Below are 24,038 nucleotides of genomic sequence, written 5' to 3'. Positions count from 1 at the left end.
CGTCAGTCTGCAGGAATAATAATCTGGATTTAAATTTTGTTCTTGGTCTGAAATACATTTGATAGTATTAAGACTGGAGCTGCCACACCCTGCTACCATACTACTACCTACTACCTACTACCATACTACTACCAACTACCTACTACCTACTACCGACTACCTACTACCGTCTACCTACTACCGACTACCCACTACCTTCTACCGACTACCTACTACCTACTACCTACTCCCTACTACCTACTACCTACTACCTACTCCCTACTCCCTACTACCGACAACCTACTCCCTACTACCGTCTACCTACTACCGTCTACCTACTACCGACTACCCACTACCTTCTACCTACTACCGACTACCTACTACCTACTACCTACTACCTACTACCTACTACCGACTACCGACTACCTACTCCCTACTACCGACTACTGACTACCTACTACCTACTACCTACTCCCTACTACCTACTCCCTACTACCGACTACCTACTGCCTACTCCCTACTACCTACTACCTACTACCTACTCCCTACTACCGACTACCTACTCCCTACTCCCTACTACCGACAACCTACTCCCTACTACCGTCTACCTACTACCGACTACCCACTACCTTCTACCGACTACCGACTACCTACTACCGACTACCTACTACCGACTACCGACTACCGACTACCTACTACCGACTACCTACTACCTACTACCTACTACCGACTACCTACTACCTACTACCTACTACCGACTACCGACTACCTACTACCGACTACCTACTACCTACTACCTACTACCTACTACCTACTACCTACTCCCTACTACCGACTACCTACTCCCTACTACCTACTACCTACTACCTACTACCTACTACCTACTACCTACTCCCTACTACCGACTACCGACTACCGACTACCTACTACCTACTACCTACTACCTACTACCGACTACCGACTACCTACTACCGACTACCTACTACCTACTACCGACTACCTACTACCTACTACTGACTTCCACACCTTATTTATTGTATTAGTCCCTTTATGTCCACATACATGGTGAAATGTTGTGAAACTGTACATGAGTTGTTCTTCCAGTGTGAATCGAGCTCCGGTGGACAAACGGGATCTTGCTCCGGGGATCTCCGGCCGTTTCCGTGACGATAAGACGTCAACAAACCCGGGTATATTCCTCTCAAAATAAATGCTGTCAATACGTGTCCGTCGGCGCGTGGTGAGGAAGCTCCTTCAGGAAGGCGTATTGGACGTATGATTAATTATTATTATTGTTATTATTAACGACGTATTAGAGGTGAACGTCAACAAACTAAAACGGGATCCTAAATTGTTCATTTTTCCCGTGTGGAGGAAGTTTAAAAAAAATGTTTTGTGTTAGAAAGCCGACACATGGCGTTTGCTTTTCCGTCACACCAGATTGTGTGTGAACTTGAAACGGGCCTCGTGTGTCTGTTGACGAACTCAAACTGCCGCCTGTTTCACCGTCTGGCGGAAAGACGGGCGAGACGGGCGAGACGGGGACGCCGGAAAGAGAGACGAAAAAAACAAAACCCTGAACTGACGTCTGACCGTCTCACTCATTACCGGCATCTCGCCGCCGCCACCACTCTCTCTCTCCGTCTCGCACTCGCCGTCACTTTTTTCAAAAGAGAATCCTCGGCAAACCGAGGTGTCGGGGGAGGTGCAGACGCCGTCCTGTAAGATTTGTCTTCCTGTCACTTCCTGCCTCCGTCTCCCGCCGGGGGAAGACAATCCCTGTCCCCTCCGTTCTCGTCAGACACCACCTCTCTCTCTCTCTCTCTTTCCTCGCTCAGCCTCTTGGTACCGATGTCACATTCTGCCCCCGCTCAAACGCCGCAAAGCCTTCATCGGCTTTTACTTTATTTATTTATCTATTTTTTGGTGCCTTGCCACTGCATCATTAACTCGTAGCTCCTCGTTCGGGACGCTTCATTGGGTCCCGACGTTTTGACGCGTCGGCGGAGACGCAGCGGGAAACACAAACGGAATCTAAAAGGCAGGAACGAGGTGAAGCATCATTACGCCGTTTTGGAAAATGCAACAAGGGATGGAATTATTTGTGGGGGAGGGGGACGGGGGAGGGGAGGAGGGTAGCTACACAAACCCAGCAAGACGCCGAGTAATCAAAAGCCTCGGACGCGAGACGAAGTGAACGCGGGAGGATTTCCCGACTCGACGGCGAGAGGAAGTGCGTCTGCTAGCGGGACGAACCCAGAACCACGTCTGAGCGACGCTCTTCGGAACGAACCGGATCGCGATCTGGATTCGGTGTGAACACACGACGCTGGCCGTGCGCTTTGTTCACGACTGGATCGTGAGAGTCGACCAGACGGCGGGTGGGGTGGGGGAGGGGGGGTCTCAGCCATTTTTTTCAAAATAAAGTCCAAACCGCTTGTTAAGTTTAAGACATTTCTCAAGCAAAGGGAGCCAATGGAGAAAATGACACTTCCTCTGAAGTTCCAGAACTGGTTTTCTTCCTGCTGGTGATAGGGGGGGTGGATAAATGACCTTTTTTCCCAAAACCTTCGTGTAACAGGTTTATTTTGACCTTATTTATATATAAAACACACAAGTAACCTGCATTTTCAATTTTGGTTCTGCTACTGCCTGCTACTGGCATGTTTTGATGTACTGCGTATATCACACTTTTGCACGCTTTTTTCAGCTATATATGATAATGGACAATGACTCTGTCTCAACATTGTGTACAAATATAGTGATTACTTGTTTTATTTTGTTTATTTATGAACTAAAAGGTATGGTTTATACTAGAACACACCAAAAAAAAATCAATAGCATGCACATTATTAATGATTATAATGGCTGAACAGACAGTCTTTCCATCGCGGCACGGAATTCTGTCAAGGTAACAGTGGATCTGTCAGTTGTTTTCCCCAAAACTATCTTGAGGTTGTTGCCAAATTGTTCTGGTGTTAGCATTGTTCTCTTTCGTCCCACAGTGGCAAATATTCTGAAAACTTGGCTACTTCTACCTAAAATAAACAAATAAAACATTGATTAGCATGACAAATGTGTGAATGTAATATATGATACGTTACTGTTGAGCCATTAAATCACAAAACTTGTCAAAAGTGGCAAAATTCGAGAAATTCGCCCAAAACGCGGTTTTCCTTATATGGCCAGTAGCAGGCAGTAGCAACCTGAAAATCAAAAAATGATATTATATATGTGATTTGTATATAAATAAGGTCAATTTAAACCTGTTACATGCAAATTCTAATTTTATCCACCCCCCCTACTGGTGACTTACTTAATTATACATTTTTCAACCGATGCTAACTTCAGTTAAATCCAGTGTGTTGAAACAATCAACTGAGACTGAGATGAAAGAGTTCATAGGAGAGAGACGCTTATTGAGACTCTTTTATCAACATACTTGTAAACACAAGCAGATGCTTTATTAGTCAGTTTTAGAAATGCATGTTTGTACTTGAACTGAGAGTTTTAGAAAAACTGAAGGTATATCAGGTTTATTTTCAAACGTCAGTTCGTCTTTCAAAGCGTTATAGAATTCTTTGATAGAAACCTGAAAACCCGGAGTGCTTTTTTTTTTTTTTTTTAAACCCTTAGATTTTCAGTGAATAATAAATATGAGACGTATCTAAACATTTATAAACATTGACACATTTTTTTTTTTAAATCATTTCAATTTATTGTAGATTATCTGTAGAAAATGAAGCGAATTCAGTTCAGGGCCCATTTTTAGTCAGTTGGCATAAACATACTTTGACAGAATTAAAGTATATTCATGGATATTTATATATATATATTTTTTTAAACGTTCTCCTGCGAGATCCCAGGGAGGGCGCCCTCTATAGGCCAGACGAAATGTCGTCTTGTTGGTCCTCGTGTGAAAACATTGTGTTGTTTTCTGGAGTTATCTTGTGTCCTTGACAGTTTCACACTTTAATAATGAATGAAGTAGTTTTTTATTGTCGGATTATAAAACAAAAAAATATATATTTTTAATTAAATGGAGGAATGAAAGAAAGGAGGTAAAGTAGAAGTGTGCAGCCAGGTACAGGAGGAGGAAAGGAAAAGAAGATAGATTGCAGGAGAGAGAAGAAGAAAACCTTCCTGCCGGTGTGGAGGAGGAGGTGGAGGAGGAGGAGGAGGAGGTGGAGGAGGAGGAAGAGGAGGTGGTGGAGGTGGAGGAGGAGGAGGTGGAGGAGGAAGTGGAGGTGAAGGAGGTAGAGGAGGAGATTGTGGAGGAGGTGGTGTAGGAGGGGGAGAAGGAGGAGGTGATGGAGGAGGGGGAGGAGGTGGAGGAGGAGGTGGAGGAGGAAGTGGAGGTGAAGGAGGTAGAGGAGGAGATTGTGGAGGAGGAGGTGGTGTAGGAGGTGGAGGATGAAGAGGTGAAGGAGGTGGAGGAGGTGGAGGAGGTGGAGGTGGAGGTGGAGGTGGAGGAGGAGGTGGAGGAGGAGAAGGAGGTAGAGATGGAGGAGGAGGAGGTGGAGGATGAAGAGGTGAAGGAGGCGGAGGATGAAGAGATGAAGGAGGTGGAGGAGGAGGAAGAGGTAGAGGTGGAGGAGGAGGTGGAGGATGAAGAGGTGAAGGAGGTGAAGGAGGTGGAGGTGGAGGAGGTGGAGGTGGAGGTGGAGGATGAAGAGGTGAAGGAGGTGAAGGAGGTGGAGGTGGAGGTGGAGGTGGAGGAGGAGGAGGAGGAGGAGGGGGAGGAGGTGGAGGATGAAGAGGTGAAGGAGGTGAAGGAGGTGGAGGTGGAGGAGGAGGAGGGGGAGGAGGTAGAGGAGGAGGTGGTAGAGGAGGAGGAGGTGGAGGTTCCTGTTAGGACTCGTGAGCTGCCTGCTAATGACGGAGCGTTTGTGATGTGCACCTCAGGCAATGCTAAGTAAGTTGGGGAAGCAACTGCTGCTCCTCCTCACTTACAGTATCACACACACACACACACACACACACACACACACACACACACACACACACACACACACACACACACACACACACACACACACACACACACACACACACACACACACACACACACACACACGCATGCTGATAATCCTGATTTAATCGCTTTGCTTCATTATGTCTGTATAAATATTTCAGCGTTAAGCTGTCGACGCCTCTCATTGTCGCCGCTAGCGTGACGTTCCGCCGCATCGCCGCTCCGGATATATTTATATATTTTATATTTATGCGTGTTTGACACACAGGATGTGCTGTTTACAAGAAGGGACTGTGACAAACCCTGTCCTGGCAGTGCGGGTTAGCATTCCTCCAGCCGATTAGCAGGATTGGTACGACTGGAATGTGTTTGTTTGTTTGTTTGTTTGTTTCACCCGTCAGTCGCTTCTCTTGTTATTCCAGACAAGTCGGGTCAACAAGACCACCATGTTGGATTTCTACACTACGAGCACGAGCAGGACGATTCTCAGTGTCGTCTTGTGGGCTTTTTTTTGTTTGTTTTTGTTGTTGTTGGTGTTATTTATGTGAGTTCCAGCGCCTCCTAAAGGCCACACGTAGAACAACGGGGAGAAAAACGACGGCTTTGGCTCGTGTGGACGAGACGTCGGTGTGTTTCACACAACAAGACTGTAATCAAGGTGATGCAAACATGTTTTCAACAACAAAAAACTAAACAAAACAAGGATTTAATGGCATTAAATAAATAATATTGAAATTATGACATTGACTGCAATACACATATATCACCACCGGGGGCACACTTTACCTTGTATTATGTGGCGAGTCGGTTCAGGTGATCAGGTGAACAAGTTATTGTGATGATGATGTGAACTAGTGAACTATATTTTAAAAGTTGCACTAAGATTAGAATCCACTGCGATCGTGTTCATGTTGAAATCCCACCTTGTTTTAATTCCGTTTTTCAGGTTTGTAAAGAGATAGCTCATTAAGTGTGAACTGCTAGTTGTAGATCTACTTATTAATACTATAATGTCATTGTTTTCCAGCTCGGCTCACTTGTACGGTGGCCTGGAAGTGCAAAACACTACAAACTTCAGAAAAAATAGCAAATACAAAAAAACACTCACAAATGGAGAAAACTCTAACAAATAAAAAATTTTTGTAGGTCAAAGGTCGAGAAACTGTCTCCAAAATACAAACAGCTTGTTTACAGTTAGTCTTTTTTTGAATTTGCTAATATTTTCTGAAGTTTGTAGTGTTTTTTTTTAATTTGCTAGTATTTTCTGAAGTTTGTAGTGTTTTTTTTAAATTTGCTAGTATTTTCTGAAGTTTGTAGTGTTTTTTTGAATTTGCTAGTATTTTCTGAAGTTTGTAGTGTTTTTTTTTAATTTGCTAGTATTTTCTGATGTTTGTAGTGTTTTTTTGAATTTGCTAGTATTTTCTGAAGTTTGTAGTGTTTTTTTTTAATTTGCTAGTATTTTCTGAAGTTTGTAGTGTTTTTTTGAATTTGCTCGTATTTTCTGAAGTTTGTAGTGTTTTTTTGAATTTGCTAGTATTTTCTGAAGTTTGTAGTGTTTTTTTGAATTTGCTCGTATTTTCTGAAGTTTGTAGTGTTTTTTTGAATTTGCTCGTATTTTCTGAAGTTTGTAGTGTTTTTTTGAATTTGCTAGTATTTTCTGAAGTTTGTAGTGTTTTTTTGAATTTGCTCGTATTTTCTGAAGTTTGTAGTGTTTTTTTGAATTTGCTAGTATTTTCTGAAGTTTGTAGTGTTTTTTTGAATTTGCTAGTATTTTCTGAAGTTTGTAGTGTTTTTTTGAATTTGCTCGTATTTTCTGAAGTTTGTAGTGTTTTTTTGAATTTGCTAGTATTTTCTGAAGTTTGTAGTGTTTTTTTGAATTTGCTCGTATTTTCTGAAGTTTGTAGTGTTTTTTTGAATTTGCTAGTATTTTCTGAAGTTTGTAGTGTTTTTTTGAATTTGCTAGTATTTTCTGAAGTTTGTAGTGTTTTGCACTTCCAGACTACTGCAAGTTTACTTGGTTCTCATGTTGGCAGTTTTTGAAGACAAAAAAAAAGAAAGAAAAGTAAACGTTTCTGAAAGTAAAAAGTAAAAACAAAGCGTTTTCACTCTCGCTCAGATTCGCAGCCGTTAAACCGTCGTGTTGCGTTTCTTCCGTCTTCACCCAGATTCTTCAGCTCTCTGGTCTGAATACCCCAAAAAATAAAACCCGTCAGAAACCCTCTTCTGTTGACGCGTCTTCACACACCGGGAAACATCTGGAAACGGCGTCGTCGTGGATAGACGGAGTTAAATAAACTAGCTTTGTGACAAACTTCGCCCTTTGATCTAAAACATCACCGCTTCCTGTGTTTTGCCACGTTCGTCGCAAAAACTGGAGCATCGTGTGCCGTCAAAGAGTTCTGGATCGTTCCGACGTGTCAGGATACGCGGAGATGGAAAAATAAACAAAAACAAACTGTCAAAACTTTAATTTGAGTTTCCAAAAATGTACATTTACTCATTAACCTTTGAAAGGCGACGACTGTGTTGTTTTTATTTTAACTGTTATGATGTGTGATCGTTTCTTATGCTGATGTAAGTAAATAACTATAAATGCAGCTGATATTAGTGTTATTATCTCCTGCAAAGCCTCACGGCTGGTGCAACTTTTTGAAAATGGCTCGTGAGGTGGAACTTTTCGAAAATGTTCAGACTTTCAGTGTATTCTCTACTTTGTAGTGGTTTTTGTTGGTTTGCTAGTGTTATATTTTTTAATTTGGTAGTTTCTTCCTATTTTGTTGTGTTTTTTAAAATATTTTGTCGTGTTTCTTTATATTTTGCAGTGTTTCTTTGAACTTGCTAGTATTTTCTTCTGTTAACACGTCTTCGCACACCAGGAAACATCTGGAAACGGCGTCGTCGTGGATAGACGGAATTAAATAAACTAGCTTTGTGACAAACTTCGCCCTTTGATCTAAAACATCGCTGCTTCCTGTGTTTTGCCACGTTCGTCGCAAAAAATGGAGCATCGTGTGCCGTCAAAGAGTTCTGGATCGTTCCGACGTGTCAGGATACGCGGAGATGGAAAAATAAACAAAAACAAACTGTCAAAACTTTAATTTGAGTTTCCAAAAATGTACATTTACTCATTAACCTTTGAAAGGCGACGACTGTGTTGTTTTTATTTTAACTGTTATGATGTGTGATCGTTTCTTATGCTGATGTAAGTAAATAACTATAAATGCAGCTGATATTAGTGTTATTATCTCCTGCAAAGCCTCACGGCTGGTGCAACTTTTTGAAAATGGCTCGTGAGGTGGAACTTTTCGAAAATGTTCAGACTTTCAGTGTATTCTCTACTTTGTAGTGGTTTTTGTTGGTTTGTTACATTTTTTAATTTGGTAGTTTCTTCCTATTTTGTTGTGTTTTTTTAATATTGTTGTTGTGTTTCTTTATATTTTGTAGTGTTTCTTTGAACTTGCCAGTATTTTCTTCTGTTAACACGTCTTCACACACCAGGAAACATCTGGAAACGGCGTCGTCGTGGATAGACGGAGTTAAATAAACTAGCTTTGTGACAAACTTCGCCCTTTGATCTAAAACATCACTGCTTCCTGTGTTTTGCCACGTTCGTCGCAAAAAATGGAGCATCGTGTGCCGTCAAAGAGTTCTGGATCGTTCCGACGTGTCAGGATACGCGGAGATGGAAAAAAAAACAAAAACAAACTGTCAAAACTTTCATTTGAGTTTCCAAAAATGTACATTTACTCATTAACCTTTGAAAGGCGACGACTGTGTTGTTTTTATTTTAACTGTTATGATGTGTGATCGTTTCTTATGCTGATGTAAGTAAATAACTATAAATGCAGTTGATATTAGTGTTATTATCTCCTGCAAAGCCTCACGGCTGGTGCAACTTTTTGAAAATGGCTCGTGAGGTGGAACTTTTCGAAAATGTTCAGACTTTCAGTGCATTCTCTACTTTGTAGTGGTTTTTGTTGGTTTGCTAGTGTTATATTTTTTAATTTGGTAGTTTCTTCCTATTTTGTATTTTGTTTTTTTTAATATTTTGTCGTGTTTCTTTATATTTTGTAGTGTTTCTTTGAACTTGCCAGTATTTTCTTCTGTTAACGCGTCTTCACACACCGGGAAACATCTGGAAACGGCGTCGTCGTGGATAGACGGAGTTAAATAAACTAGCTTTGTGACAAACTTCGCCCTTTGATCTAAAACATCGCTGCTTCCTGTGTTTTGCCACGTTCGTCGCAAAAAATGGAGCATCGTGTGCCGTCAAAGAGTTCTGGATCGTTCCGACGTGTCAGGATACGCGGAGATGGAAAAAAAAAAAAAAAAAAACTGTCAAAACTTTAATTTGAGTTTCCAAAAATTTACATTTACTCATTAACCTTTGAAAGGCGACGACTGTGTTGTTTTTATTTTAACTGTTATGATGTGTGATCGTTTCTTATGCTGATGTAAGTAAATAACTATAAATGCAGCTGATATTAGTGTTATTATCTCCTGCAAAGCCTCACGGCTGGTGCAACTTTTTGAAAATGGCTCGTGAGGTGGAACTTTTCGAAAATGTTCAGACTTTCAGTGCATTCTCTACTTTGTAGTGGTTTTTGTTGGTTTGTTACATTTTTTAATTTGGTAGTTTCTTCCTATTTTGTTGTGTTTTTTTATATTTTTGTTGTGTTTCTTTATATTTTGTAGTGTTTCTTTGAACTTGCCAGTATTTTCTTCTGTTAACACGTCTTCACACACCGGGAAACATCTGGAAACGGCGTCGTCGTGGATAGACGGAGTTAAATAAACTAGCTTTGTGACAAACTTCGCCCTTTGATCTAAAACATCGCTGCTTCCTGTGTTTTGCCACGTTCGTCGCAAAAAATGGAGCATCGTGTGCCGTCAAAGAGTTCTGGATCGTTCCGACGTGTCAGGATACGCGGAGATGGAAAAAAAAAAAAAAAAACTGTCAAAACTTTAATTTGAGTTTCCAAAAATGTACACACACACACACACTAACACACACACGATTTGAAAGGAAACAAAAGCGTATGCATGCAAACACATAATGACTTCAGGGGTACAAGAGCTCTCACACACACTCTGCCCTCGACGAGTGTGTGGGTGGGAAAACCTTTTAGTAGTACTACTCCTTGTCGAGAGGCAGCACTCTGATAATAGTGTGTGTGTGTGTGTGTGTGTGTGTGTGTGTGTGTGTGTGTGTGTGTGTGTGTGTGTGTGTGTGTGTGTGTGTGAACCCTTTAGTCCCGTTGATTAGGCGATACAAAGGGGAAACAAAGCGGCTGGCGTTCGTCTGCGAGTCGTGTTTGATGCGGTGGAGGCGGTGCAGGTGTTTGCAGCTGGAGTCGGACGTGTGGGTGGGGGTGGAGGGGTGGGGGGGGGGGGGGTGAGGGGGGTGGAGGGGTGGAGGGGTGCCCTCACTTTAATCGAGGCTCGTGTGCAGTCGCCACTGGTCAAGTGGTCCTTCCGGCGGCGGCGGCGGCGAGCAGAACCGCCGCTAGCGTGTGAACAATGGCGACGATGGAGATCGTACGTTATTCGCGAAATGCGTCGCGAGGTCGTCCTCGCTATTATATAAGATTACCAGTGATCCGAGCAGAAGAGTCGCAGACGAGGCCGAATCAGAGGAATTCATCCATTCATTCATTCATCCATTCATTTTTTGTTCCGCTCATCAAAGCAAAATAATGTAGAAAAACCCGTCAATGTGTGAGCGGCCGTTCCCGCGTGTGAATGTAGAGCGTAGATGGTGAAATGTGCAATGCAGTCGGTAGGAAAAGAAGAAGAAGAAGAAGAAAAAAGAAAAAAAAGATTTGTAAGAGGCGGAACAATGCAGCGTGTCCTCGGCTGTGTGAGAGCCGGGGAATTCGCAGTCGGATTGAATGTGTGTTTGAATGCACGCATAAATGCAAAAAGACATTTCTAGGTCTGAGAGGAGGTTGAACCGCAGCGTAGGAGTGCTCGCCCTCTTCACGGGATCGCGCGTACGCAAAGTAGGTTACCTGGTTCCACTGCAAGGTTGTCGCGAGAAAGAAGGATTTGGATTTTTAATCAACGTCTGTGAAATATTTCTGCTGGATCTGCGATTGGAAAGACGGCTTTTTTTTTTTTTTTTCAAATGGCAGAGACCTTGTTCTGATTCTTTCTTCCCGACGACACGTGGAAACGCTCTTCCGCTGTTCGGAGGAACAGCAGGCGCGTTGCGGCTGATCGTTTCTCACACCGTTTAGAGGGAAACGGTGAAAATCACCTTGAGAAGTTCTGGGTTTTAATAGCAGACATTGAGCCGCCGTCGGGCCTCGGATCAGTCCAGACCATCGGTGCCGGTGAGTCTGAAGGTTTTAGCAGCAGGGAGCGTAAAGACAGTCATGAGGCTCAAAGAAAACTCCCTTCTCTTTATATAAATCTTCCTTTACCCTCATTTCCTGTCGGGAAAAATAACGTAAAATAAAATATAAGCCCTTTTCAAATAAATAGCCTCTTACAGGTTCTAGCCATTATAATAATCATAATAATTTAAAAAAGAACAGAAAAATCACTACGTAGAGCGCATACCTTTGCCAACGTCACGTTTGTCACCATGGCAACGAGGTTATTTGTTCCAGCAGTCGTCTGAAATGTGTCATACTGTTGCAGCGTTGAGGTCAAACGATGTTCCGTTGGGTACTACTCTTTTGTGTTACTTGAACGCACCGGTTTTTTTTTTTTTTTTGAAAAAACGCACTTGAACGCACCGTTAAGAGCGAGCCGGCATGTGATTGGCTGAGAGTGGCGAAGGGGGCGGGGCGGAGTTAGCAGGCGACGGCTAACGGCTAACGGCTCGCCACAGAGTGCCGGGATGTCTTCAGTACCTTGTGTAACATCTGTTCCATCCCAAAATCCACAAATCATCCCTGAACCATTCATTCAGTTCAGGTTATAGTCTGATGGATTTTAACTTTTGTCGGAGTATTAAAATTATACATCTTTGGAAACCTTACAGTATAAGACAGTGTTTTTCAACCTTTTTTCGGCCAAGGCACACTTTTGTCTTTGGAAAACTCTGGAGGCACACCACCACCACCTGAAATTGTTAAAAAGTTAAACTGTGTAGCCTCTATTAACAATATAAAGTCTTTCTCATCAAAGTTTTATCAACAGGAATCCAGTAAATCCAGAAACCAAGGACTTTTTTTTAATAGTGCCTCCCTCAGTGTGAAACCTGGACCTGATGGATGAAGAGCTGAGATCCTGGTTCACATTCTTCCTTTTCAAAAACTTCTCCATCACTGTCACTGACACAGTACTTTGATACAAGATGGTAGCAGGAGGTGGAGATGAACCACACTGACGTCTGTCACTTTACATTTCACCGGCAAAGTTCTGTGCTGCCCTCTAGTGGTGAAGAGTATTGTAGCGATCACGGAGTTGGTCGCTGCAGGGCATGATGGGAGTTCAGGTTATGTGTTGCCGGAGGTTATTGTTGGGGTTGTTGTATGTGTTGGTTTGTGCTTGTGTTGTGTTTTTGTTCCTCGGTTCAGATAGTTCATTATTCCGTCTAGTTTGGTTTGTTGGATGTTGGTGTGCAACCATGAGTGAGTAATGTGTTGTGTGGAGTTTCATCCTGTTATGAAGTTCCGGTTGCGTATGTTCATGTCAAAATAAAAGCCTCTAGTGATCAGCTGGCAGAAAAGAATCTCGACCCCGCGGCGCTCGCCACAGTATTTATACATGATTACTCTGCACACTGCTCTCACAACCGACAGCGGCTGTGAGAGCAAATGTTTTTTTTTAGAAAAAATGTGAAATTGGATAATTTCCCACGGAACACCAGTGTGCCGCGGCACAGTGGTTGACAAACGCTGGTATCAGACATCAGAAAAAGTCCTATCTGTCATAACCCTAACCCTACAGATACGTTTAGTGAAAATAGGTTACTGTGTCCATCCAGCGTATTTATTTTTGACACCGTTGGATTCCTCTGCCCTGAAAATGGTGGTATAACAGGAAAAAGTCAGTTTCTACGTTAATCAGAAGCTGAGATGTGTCACGGTTCAACAGTGTTTTATTCTCAAAAACACAGCAGAAGCAAAGTCAAGCAGTTCAAGATCAGAAACTAGAGCAGGCAATGGAGGAGGAAATCCAGGAGGCAAGGTCGGGCAGAAGGTCAAAAACACACGGAGGCAACGCGAGGGAATAAAGGTACGGCTGGTGTAGGAACACAGACCAACTGGCAACTGGAGCTGGAAGAGAGGGAGCTAAATACAAACACTAACGACAACGACGAACAGCTGTGATCAGGAGGAGGAAGCAGGAGAGCACAGGGGGGCGGAGCTAAGGGGAACACAGGAGGGGGGGGGGGAGAAGGCAGGATCTTGTAGAATCCAAGATGGCCGCCATACGGGTCTCAGGGCAAATGGAAACGTTATTTTAAAATAAACGTTCCAAAGATGTACAGTTTTGATCGTCTCTGCGAAATCCAGGCGACGTTATATAGTGAACCTGACTAGTGATAGTTTTGTAGTGAAAAGTTGGTAAAATAAATAAATACTAAATAAATAAATAAATAAATACACACAGACATAAATAAAACCTTCGCTCCAACTTTCATTCCTGAAAAGATATATATATATATATATATATACATTTATATATATCATAAATGTACTTCATTTAGTTTTTCACAATCTTGACACTTTAGCTGCTTGGACTGTTTTTGACTCTTTTTTTTTCTTTTGTCCCATTTTTAACAGAAATTCTGGCTGTGTCACTTTATTTTAGCCATTTAATATTTATTTCTGCCTCCATTTCTTGTGTTTTTCCCCCATTTTGCTTGTACCTTTTAAAAAAAAAAAATCTCCTGTAAACTAAAAGATAAGAGTCCCTTTTGAAGCTTCCTGTTGTGTGTAAATAGAACAAAATTTGAATGTTTATTCACGTCTAATCTTGTGGAAGCTTCACGGAGCCCCTGCAGATGCTCCCTGGCTTATTGCATTTAACGCAGTTCCTTCTGTATTTACTACATATGAGCCTGATGCGACATGATAAACAATTGTTGGTGGATTCCCACTAAAACTTTGGAGATTTCTCTCTCTGTGTTTTCCACCGAGACGGATAATTCTTAATTTGTCTACGTTCATCTGACCGGCTGAGACTGAGACATTAAGATGCTGTGAAACGATGAGGGGGTAAAAAAAATAAGAAAATCATCGAGAAACAAACAAAGTGGTTTCTAAAAAAACAAGGTGTGTTTGAATACATAGAGGATCATTCGACTGTAATCTATTTTTAATCACTGCAATTTAATGGCAGATATGAGAAAAGAAATATAAATGCACGGGCATGGTTATTAACATGAATATCCTCTCAGCTAAAACACAGGATTTGTGGTAATTCCCGGGATAATCACACTTATCTCATCTTAATCTTCAAGTAGGAGTTTGAGGCACTTTTAACTTTTTTTTATTTTTTTATTTTTCTGAGAAGAACTGAGTGTTTGTGGGGAGATATGGTGGCTTGCCCTGAGGGCGGATACACACACACACACACACACACACACACACACACACACACACACACACACACACACACACACACACACACACACACACACACACACACACACACACACACACACACACACACACACACACAAACACACACATATCTTTGTGTGCTTCCCCCGTCTTCCTTTGTCACTATCATGCTCATAAACAGCTTTAAAGTCTCCCAGTTTGCAAGAAGAATGACACTCTGCAGGCCGCTGGGGTCTCACATTTTGCCGCAACACATCTGCCGCGCGTCGACGGGTTAGCGACGGGTTAGCGGCGGGTTAGCGGCGGGTTAGCGGCGGGCTGTCAGACGTGAAAGTCAAAGCAAGAGGCTCCAATCCAGCCAACCCCCCAAGGAAAAGGTTAAAGATTTCAAAGAAAACATAGATTTTTTTTTTAAACAAATTTGTGACGACAAAGCCGCGATGTCAGTGACGCTGCAATGAGACACAGCAAACAAGCATTAGCATTAGCCCTAGCGATGTTTTCCTCCTGAGCTTCGGCCCCAAAAAACCCAAAACAACAAACAACTCAACACACCACCTGGAAGAGCCGTTCTATAAGAAGCGAGCTTATGAAACTTGATTTTTGCGCGTGAGAATTGTGCCTCGCCCCGCGTCGCCCCTTGTTGCCCCGGCTTCCTTATTGCGCGGACCGGCACTAGCGGTCGATGCTAACAGGAAGTCGGCCGCCGCGGCATCCAGTTCAGGTCTGCACAGATTGGAAAATCAATTACAAATCGCACGATGAAGACCCTGAGACACACACACACACACACACACACACACACACACACACACACACACACACACACACACACACACACACACACACACACACACACACACACACACACACACACACACACACACACACACACACACACACACACACAGTGCACCCGCTGAGCACACACAACGTCTTAACTCGGTACACACACTGATCAAACACAATGGGTCCGCCTCACATGATCACACTCCACTGCAGCGTGTGTGTGTGTGTGTGTGTTGTACAAACACACACACACACACACACACACCTCTGACTCCTCAGTATGCTAATAGGATTTTTGCAGCTGCATCACAATGAGCGTAACCTGCGGTCACTGACTGTCACTCTGACAGACGTGAGCTTTGTTCTGTGCTGCAGGCTTTTTCTTCAGCTGCTCTTTTTTTTTTTTTCTTCTTCTTCTTTTAGAAATGTTAATATCGTAATCGTATGCATTTAAATATTTCAGGCACTTGTGAAGGTTCAGGGCCGCGCCGGTCAAGGCAGGGCTTTACATCGGCGGCTTTTCTCAGCATGTCAACAGTAATAGTTACTGTGGAACCGAAGCAGGTCGGGATTCGTTTTACTACAGGAGCCACGTTCTGCCTGATTTAATCATGAGTGGACTCAGCCGATATAACAATCAGTACCATGATTTACAATCCAGACAGCTCCAGATGTTTTAATGTATTTAAACACAAACGCACACCAGCGTATCGTAAAGAAAGACGACGCTAGTAAATAAAATAAAAACCTTCATCCTCAACGTTAATTCTGCCGCCGACGAAAGTCGGATGAAAAGGTTTTGTTCTCGCGTGTCTATCTTTATTCATCTATTGGTTTGTTTGTATGTATTTTACCAACTTTTCGCAAAAAAAAAAAAAACTACTCACCGAATTGCATCAAATTTTCAGGGATGATTCGAGGACCAATTGATTTACCGTCTCCGAATAAAACCCAGAAAAACTGCAAAAAAATGTCACATCCAAAGCGGATGAGAGAGGAAATCAAAGGAGATCAGCGTCTGTTGCCATGGAGACGCTCTCCGCTCAGTGTTTCACACAGTGATGGAGCAACCTGACAGGCGAGCTACCAGCGATATGAGCTAATGGCTATCGTGCTAGACGTGCTACACACACACACACACACACACACACACACACACACACACACACACACACACACACACACACACACACACACACACACACACACACACACACACACACACACACACACACACACACACACACACACACACACACACACACAGCAATAACAACAATATGCTAAACATTAACTAGAGAGAAAACCGACATTCTAGTGGACAGACGACCAAGTTGGATTGTTGCAGTGACTGTCAAAATAAAAGTAGTTCGTCTGCGAGAGGTTTTGTATTTTACAATCAGACGGTTGAAGTGATTTTGCCTTCGCACCTGGTGCCTCTAACAATCCTAATATCTCGTGGAATCTAATTTAAATGAGTTATTTTCTCATTTAATTCAACAAACAGGCCTCATAACTCATAATATTCAGGCATGTTAGTCTGATATACGAGGTGTGTGTGTGTGTGTGTGGGGGGGGGGGGGGGGGGGGGTTATGTATGTGATTGCACAAAATGTTTTAATGTCACGCCTGCAATTAATGAACACAATAAGATAATAACAAGTCTAACAAAGACAAGTGAAAAACTTTTGAAACGGCTGCAGAGAATAAAACCGAGCTTTGCAGTAACAACCCGGAATGCAGTGAATCACAAAGGCGGAACTGTTGTTCCACTTTGGCTTTGTTGGAATAAATTTAATGCCACGCGTATAAACAATGGCGGGGAGGGAAAAGAAAAAAGAAAAAAAAAAAAACAGCTCATGCACTCACAGACAAACAAGTTGAAAAGGGCTTCCCGAGTATTTCAAGCTGTGACATTTGGAGCTCAGCGCAAACACTCATCTGAATCCCTCTGAGCTCCGGAAATAGAGTTCTGCCTCTTTAAACCGGAGCAGATTTGTCTGAAGCGTTCGGGCGCGTAGCGGCGTTTGACGAGTCGGCGTGCGAAGAGAGGAGACGGAACAAATAAATAAAAGTAAAACACCCCCGCTCCCACGTCCGTCGACGGAATGAACCCGGAGCTCACCGGTAGGATCCGCGTTCCCCATTCACGGCTCCTTGACGTCGCCCGCAATTGCATTCTGGGTAGTAAACGAACAGAGCTTGACAAAGAAGCGGGCGCGGAAAGAAAAAGTTGGCAAAGAAGCAGAGGGGAAGACCCTCATTGATATCTGATCTGAAGAGTAATATAGCCTTTGTGGCTACCCGTTAGCCACGAGCTAGTTAGCCTCGTCACTAGCTCAAGGACGGGGCGCGATGGGAGGGGGAGTCGAACCGTTGGCCTCGGGATGAGGAGACATGGCGCTAAACTGACCTACAGGGATGTTAAATCGGTTGAAAAGCCGCGGTGAATTTCGCCGTTCAAGGCGAAGCTGCCAGTCGTTTAACCTTTAACCTTTCGGGACGCAGGGTTTTTTTTTTTCGCTCACTGATCATTTGACGGCGAAAGGAATTTGGTCGATTCCTCGTCCACTCCTCAGGGTCGGGCTCCCCGTGCCGCCGCCAAGCCCCTCGAACCACATCCTGCCGAATTATTTCCAGCAGGATGTGGCCGTTCCGTCACGTCGTCTCCCCCCCCCCCCCCCTGCCCTCCTGCTGCACACCGGCTTCACGCTCATTTGAAATTCCTGCTTATTAAGAGCTGCTTCTTATACCCGCTGTGTCGTTCTACGCCGTGGAGCAGCGTGAGGCGCTGGGAGCCGGCAGAACATGTAAATGGTAGAACTGCAGAAGAGTTTGGTTTTATTCTACTGGCCATGGATTTAATTCTCATCTTTTTTTTTTTTCTAATCTATATCTATATCTTTTTTTTCTAATCTCTATCTATATCATATCTATATCTTTTTTATAATCTATATCTAGATTATCTTATATCTATATAGATTTTTTTCCTAATCTCTATCTATATCATATCTATATCTTTTTTATAATCTATATCTAGATTATATTATATCTATATAGATTTTTTTCCTAATCTATATCTATATCATATCTATATATTTTCCCTAATCTATATCTATATCTATATCTATATCATATCTATATATTTTCCCTAATCTATATCTATATCATATCTATATATTTTTTTATAATCTATATCTATATCTACATCATATCAATATCTATATATATTTTTTCCTAATCTATATCTATATCATATCTATGTATTTTTCCCTAATCTATATCTATATCATATCTATATCTTTTTTATAATCTATATCTACAATCTATATCATATCTATATCTTTTTTCTAATCTATATCTACAATCTATATCATATCTATATCTTTTTTATAATCTATATCTACAATCTATATCATATCTATATCTTTTTTATAATCTATATCTACAATCTATATCATATCTATATCTTTTTTCTAATCTATATCTACAATCTATATCATATCTATATAATTTTTCCCTAATCTATATCTATATCTATATCATATCTATATCTTTTTTTCTAATCTATATCTACAATCTATATCATATCTATATCATTTTTCCCTAATCTATATCTATATCTATATCATATCTATATCTATATCTTTTTTTTTAATTTAAGGTAGTGCAGATAAACAATACAAAACAGTCAACAATTCCAAAGATGTGTGAAAATGAACAATACATTCTATATACAAAAGTGCGACCTCCAATACTATTTACATAATGTGTGCGTGCTTGTATATGAAATACTAAGTGTGACTTGGTTCTGTTTATGGAGGAAACAGAGGAGAAAGGAAATAGTTTGTATCGTAACATAGAAAGGAGCAAAAGAAAAAAAAAAGTGAAATTATCCATTTTGTTTAAATTGAATGAGTTTGTTTTGGAAGTGAGGTTCTATTGTCATAAATCCAGGGAGCGTCGACTGAGATTCCGTAATAATAATATAGTCAGACAGCAGATTTTTCCATTGATGTCCATTGATATTATTTTTTCATTTCCAGGGTTCTTGTTTTTTTTTTTTCGCCTGTAAAATTTGCAACGGCACGACTTTACCCCTATAAGCAGAATGCATGTGCGTGGTCAGTGCACGCCGTCTGGCTGCAGAAGTAGATTATTACTAAAATAAAATCTAAACACGAGAAAGGAGAGAGAGAGAGAGAGAGAGAGAGAGACGGGGAAGTTTAATACGAGACGAACCGCTGCTCTGAGTTGATCCGACGGCTTCTTATTCAACCGGACGTCCATTTTTCACCACGTCCACACGGAAGTGTGAGTTTTCCCACGAGCGCAGAACCGCCGGATTACAGCAGTGGGCCGAGTAATGAACCAGGAGGGACGCCTCTCGCTCCAACACACCCCGTAATACTTCAAGAGAACATTTGAAGAGCATTGAGAAAAGCAGTCCTGACATTCATTTGGAATTAAGTCGACGATGTCGTGATGTAGATTTACTTCAGCTCAGGATTGTGACTTGGCAGGAACTCATTTCACCCTTTCATCCAACGTCCCAGGACTTTTGCAGTGAAGGCAGGTTTTTTTTCTTCTTCTCCTGATATATATATATATATTGACTGGGCTGCAGGTTATTTCTGATCGCCTGCAACAGTAACTGACCTTCAGAAAGTCCAATACACACATTCTACTGCATGGGAGGAAAAAAATTAATGTTTTGATTGCATCACAAGGAGAAAAAAACCCCCGAAACATCAAAGTTCCTACTGAGAGTCGGAGGGCGGAATTTGGTTTATGCTGTCATTTTATTATAAAATGAAGAAGAATGTGTCTTTGGCTTCCTAACGACAAACGCTAAAGGACAGAAAAACCGCTGTGTGTTCGTCCAATTAGACGGCCGGCGTCCGCCGTGCAGTTTGTGCCATTCAAAGGTCACGTTAATGAGCGGCGGCCGGTCCAGTGGCACACAATCTGTCGGGGCGAGAAGCGACCGGGGGTGACGGGGCGCCGTGACCCACTCTGTGATTGGTCACTCTCAGATTAGCAGGGGAAACCAGACCCCTGCACACTTTAACCCTTTAGTGGCCGGGGGACTCCTGGTTTGGTAACGTCCAAATGTCTTCTTCACTCTAATATATCTCAGTTTGGAACTGGAAAAAAAAAAAAAATGTCGATGATTTTCTTATTTTTCATCATCGTTTCACAGCATCTTAAAGTCCTAGTGAAATGAAGGTTCCGCCTCCAAAACACTCTGGTGTCGCTTCTATGGACATTTTTCATGCTAACTGGCTGAAGGGTAAAATGTTAAAACGCGGCAATCTGCGAGAAAATAGCTGATAAACGGCGCTATTTCCTCTGCTGGGCGGAGCTTCTGACAATAATAGAGTGACATCACGAGTTGTGCACACGCCCAAGTTGTGTTTACATTATGGAGGATCAGAGTTTTGACCACGAAGAGGCTGAATTTAACCATATTTCATCATCGTCGTCATTTCAAACCCAGTGATTGATGAAGAAGACACAGAAGGTGGTTCTGCCATCGGTGACCCCGTCTGGAACATGTTTGAGGAAGCAGAAGACGCTTCGTCCTCCATTCGTCCTCGTCTCCTCGCCTCAGCAGCCGCCACTTTTCACCTTTGAGGCTTTGAGGCTCCTGACTTTTGGCAGAACGACCGGCTTCCTGGATCCAACACGTCCAAGAGCTTTTCTTACTGCGCGGAATCACCGAAGATGAGTCCAGGTATTACTTGATCGTCTACTAGCCGTCCGAGCTAGCGGCTCCCGCTAGCCACTAGCCGTGCTCCTTTTCTCCTCTCTCGGTCTCTTCCAGGCTCAATCTTTCGTCAAGGCTCATAAAACGCCGACTAGAACTTCAAAACACTATTCAAACTTCAATATTTAAGAGGAAACAAGCCGATATAAACACAACAGATCGAGATCTGCACAACTCGTGACATCACGCATAGGCTCCGCCCACGAAGAAGAAGGATTCCTCCGACTTCGTCGGCTGGAGATTCAAAATTCAAATAACTTTGTTATGCGACAACAGTGGTGGGGCAGAGTCGGAGGAACCTTACAAGTAGAACCCCAACTATCGTTTGTTGCAAAGTAGTGTTTTACATTTCACTGGGACTTTAATGTCTCAGTCTCAGCCGGTCAGATGAACGTAGACAAATTAAGAATTATCCGTCTCGGTGGAAAACACAGAGAGAGAAATCTCCAAAGTTTTAGTGGGAATCCACCAACAATTATTTATCATGTAGCATCAGGCTCATATGTAGTAAATACAGAAGGAACTGCGTTAAATGCAATAAGCCAGGGAGCGTCTGCAGGGGCTCCGTGAAGCTTCCACAAGATTAGACGTGAATAAACGTTCACATTTTGTTCTATTTACACACAACAGGAAGCTTCAAAAGGGACTCTTATCTTTTAACTTACAGGAGATTAAAAAAAAAAAAGTACGAGCAAAATGGGGGAAACCACAAGAATTGGAGGGAGAAAAAAATGATATAATGGCTAAAATAAAGTGACATGACAAGAATTTCTGTTAAAAATGGGACAAAAGAAAAAAACATGAGGAATTTCAGAACGAGTCAAAAACAGCTAAAGCAGCTAAAGTGACAAGATTGTATAGAAAATGTAAATAAATCAATCAATCAATCAAAAAATCAAAAAATAAATATATATATACATATAAACAATAGCAAGTAAATAAATAAATACATTAATTAATTATATATATATATATATATATATAAACAACAGTATAACAGTCTTAGTTTGCACAGTTAAAATGAGTTTTCTTTACACCCTCTGAATGCTTATTGGACAAAACAAATAAACAAATGCATTTATCAAAGTTTAATTAAGGAAATGTCACCTTGTTTCCATATTGTACGGGATTAATTGAAATAGTGTTGCCGAGCCAGGAGTCGACTCAGTAATCGTATTAATTGAGTTTCTGCGTTTGTCCGCGAGTAAACAAAAGTAATGAGAGAATCACCGGCAACAGTTTTCACTTGATATTTCCTGCGCTGACATTTCAAAGTGACGGTGTTTTAATATGAGCCTCCGCCCGGGCCGTCCAGGAGGAGGAGGAGGTGGAGGAGGTGGAGGAGGAGGTCTGTGGAACATTTCACGTCGTCCTCCTCTATGAAGGGAAAACGACCGCCGTGTTCCACACTGAAAGAATAACAGCGAAATAACTCGGCTCTCGGCTTCAGTCTGCAGGAAATTCAGGGTCGGTTTTGTTCCGGGGAAGAAATTCTTGGGTTTAGTTTTCATTTTCATCCCCAAAAAAGTAGAAGGGATTAGATTTGTCTGATTTTAAACTTTAACGCCATGATAAGACGTGGAGTTACCGCTGAATGTTCTACAACAAACGCGTTTAAATTAAAATACGTCACTTGTGTTGCAGTGTAATAAAATGTATTATACATAATTTATTTAGAATCTGTCATAAAATTGAATAAAGTGTAATAAAATGTATTATACAGAATTTATTTAGAATCTGTAATAAAATGTTATAAAGTGTATTAAAAGGTATTATACATCGTTCATTTATAGTCTGTAATAAAATGTAATAAAGTGTAATAAAAGGTATTATACACCGTTCATTTAGAATGTATTCAGTATATCATTCATGATACAATGTCTCAAAATGATGACTTTTAAATGCATTAATGATCTATATAATATGATATATAGATCATTACATACATTATATATATGTATATACATTTTTTTGTATTGTACTTTTGTATTTTTCAAATCTTTGCGATTGTTGTTGAGGAAAGATTTGAACTTCTATTGATCTCCACTCGCAGTTTGGTTTAAATTTTAATTCTTTGTATATATTCGCTGTATTTGTCTGGTTTTTATCTCAGTCGTTACCAAAAAGTAGATTTGAGCCGTCCAGTGGATGAAATAATAATTACAGAGAAAAACAGAAGTGCAGTGTAATAGCGCCGCTTGTATATGTTTATAACGTCAACCTACGACCTGTCAATCCCGCTCTTCTCAGAATTGGACAGTGATTGGCTGGACGGGGAGGGGGGGCGGAGCCTCAGCTTCGAGGATGTTTACGTTTTCTTTTCTCGTCACCTTCAACTATGACGAACATTAAAGTCAGGAAACAAGCGGGTTTATATATAAACACAAGTATTAGAGATCTTTCGGGTACGACTACTAAATTTTAGCTTCTTGCTTTAAACGAGTCCCGATACGAGCGCTCATTAACTCCATACGCAAACAAAACAAAAACAAAAACATCACATGAGAAGTCATGCCCCGGTGACTTCTATGTAAATATTGTAGCTATGGGATATTTTTCATAAATGTTTTTTTTTTTTTTTTGTCTTTGTTTTGTTGTATTACACAAACATGACGACTGTGAAGCCAGTGGCCATTGTGCTTTTTATTTTTATTTTTTGTTTTTTTTTGTCCCTCAGAACAACAAAAACAAATCCTCCCTTCACATTTCTCTGCCAGCCTTCAAAGGCGTCGACTGGCAGGAAGAAACCGAGACGAAAGGCAGAACCGGATGAAAGACGGGGACACTAGAAGTGCTGAGGCCAGTTTTTTTTTTTTTTTTTTTTTATCAGGCGGGGTTGAAAGCCTCCCTTCTGGCGATTAAAAGCGAAATCTGCAGGATCGTTTTGGGGGGAAAAAAAAAAAAACAACAAAAAAAACATTGGAAACAAACAGCCTGTGATATTAGCCCCGTAATCCTCGTCGCAAATCTGAAGTGGCAAATTACAACGTGGAATAAGTGT

The sequence above is a fragment of the Blennius ocellaris genome (genome assembly GCF_963422515.1).
Source record: "Blennius ocellaris genome assembly, chromosome: 13".
NCBI lineage: Eukaryota > Metazoa > Chordata > Actinopteri > Blenniiformes > Blenniidae > Blennius > Blennius ocellaris.
Note: the sequence above shows the minus strand (reverse complement) of the source record.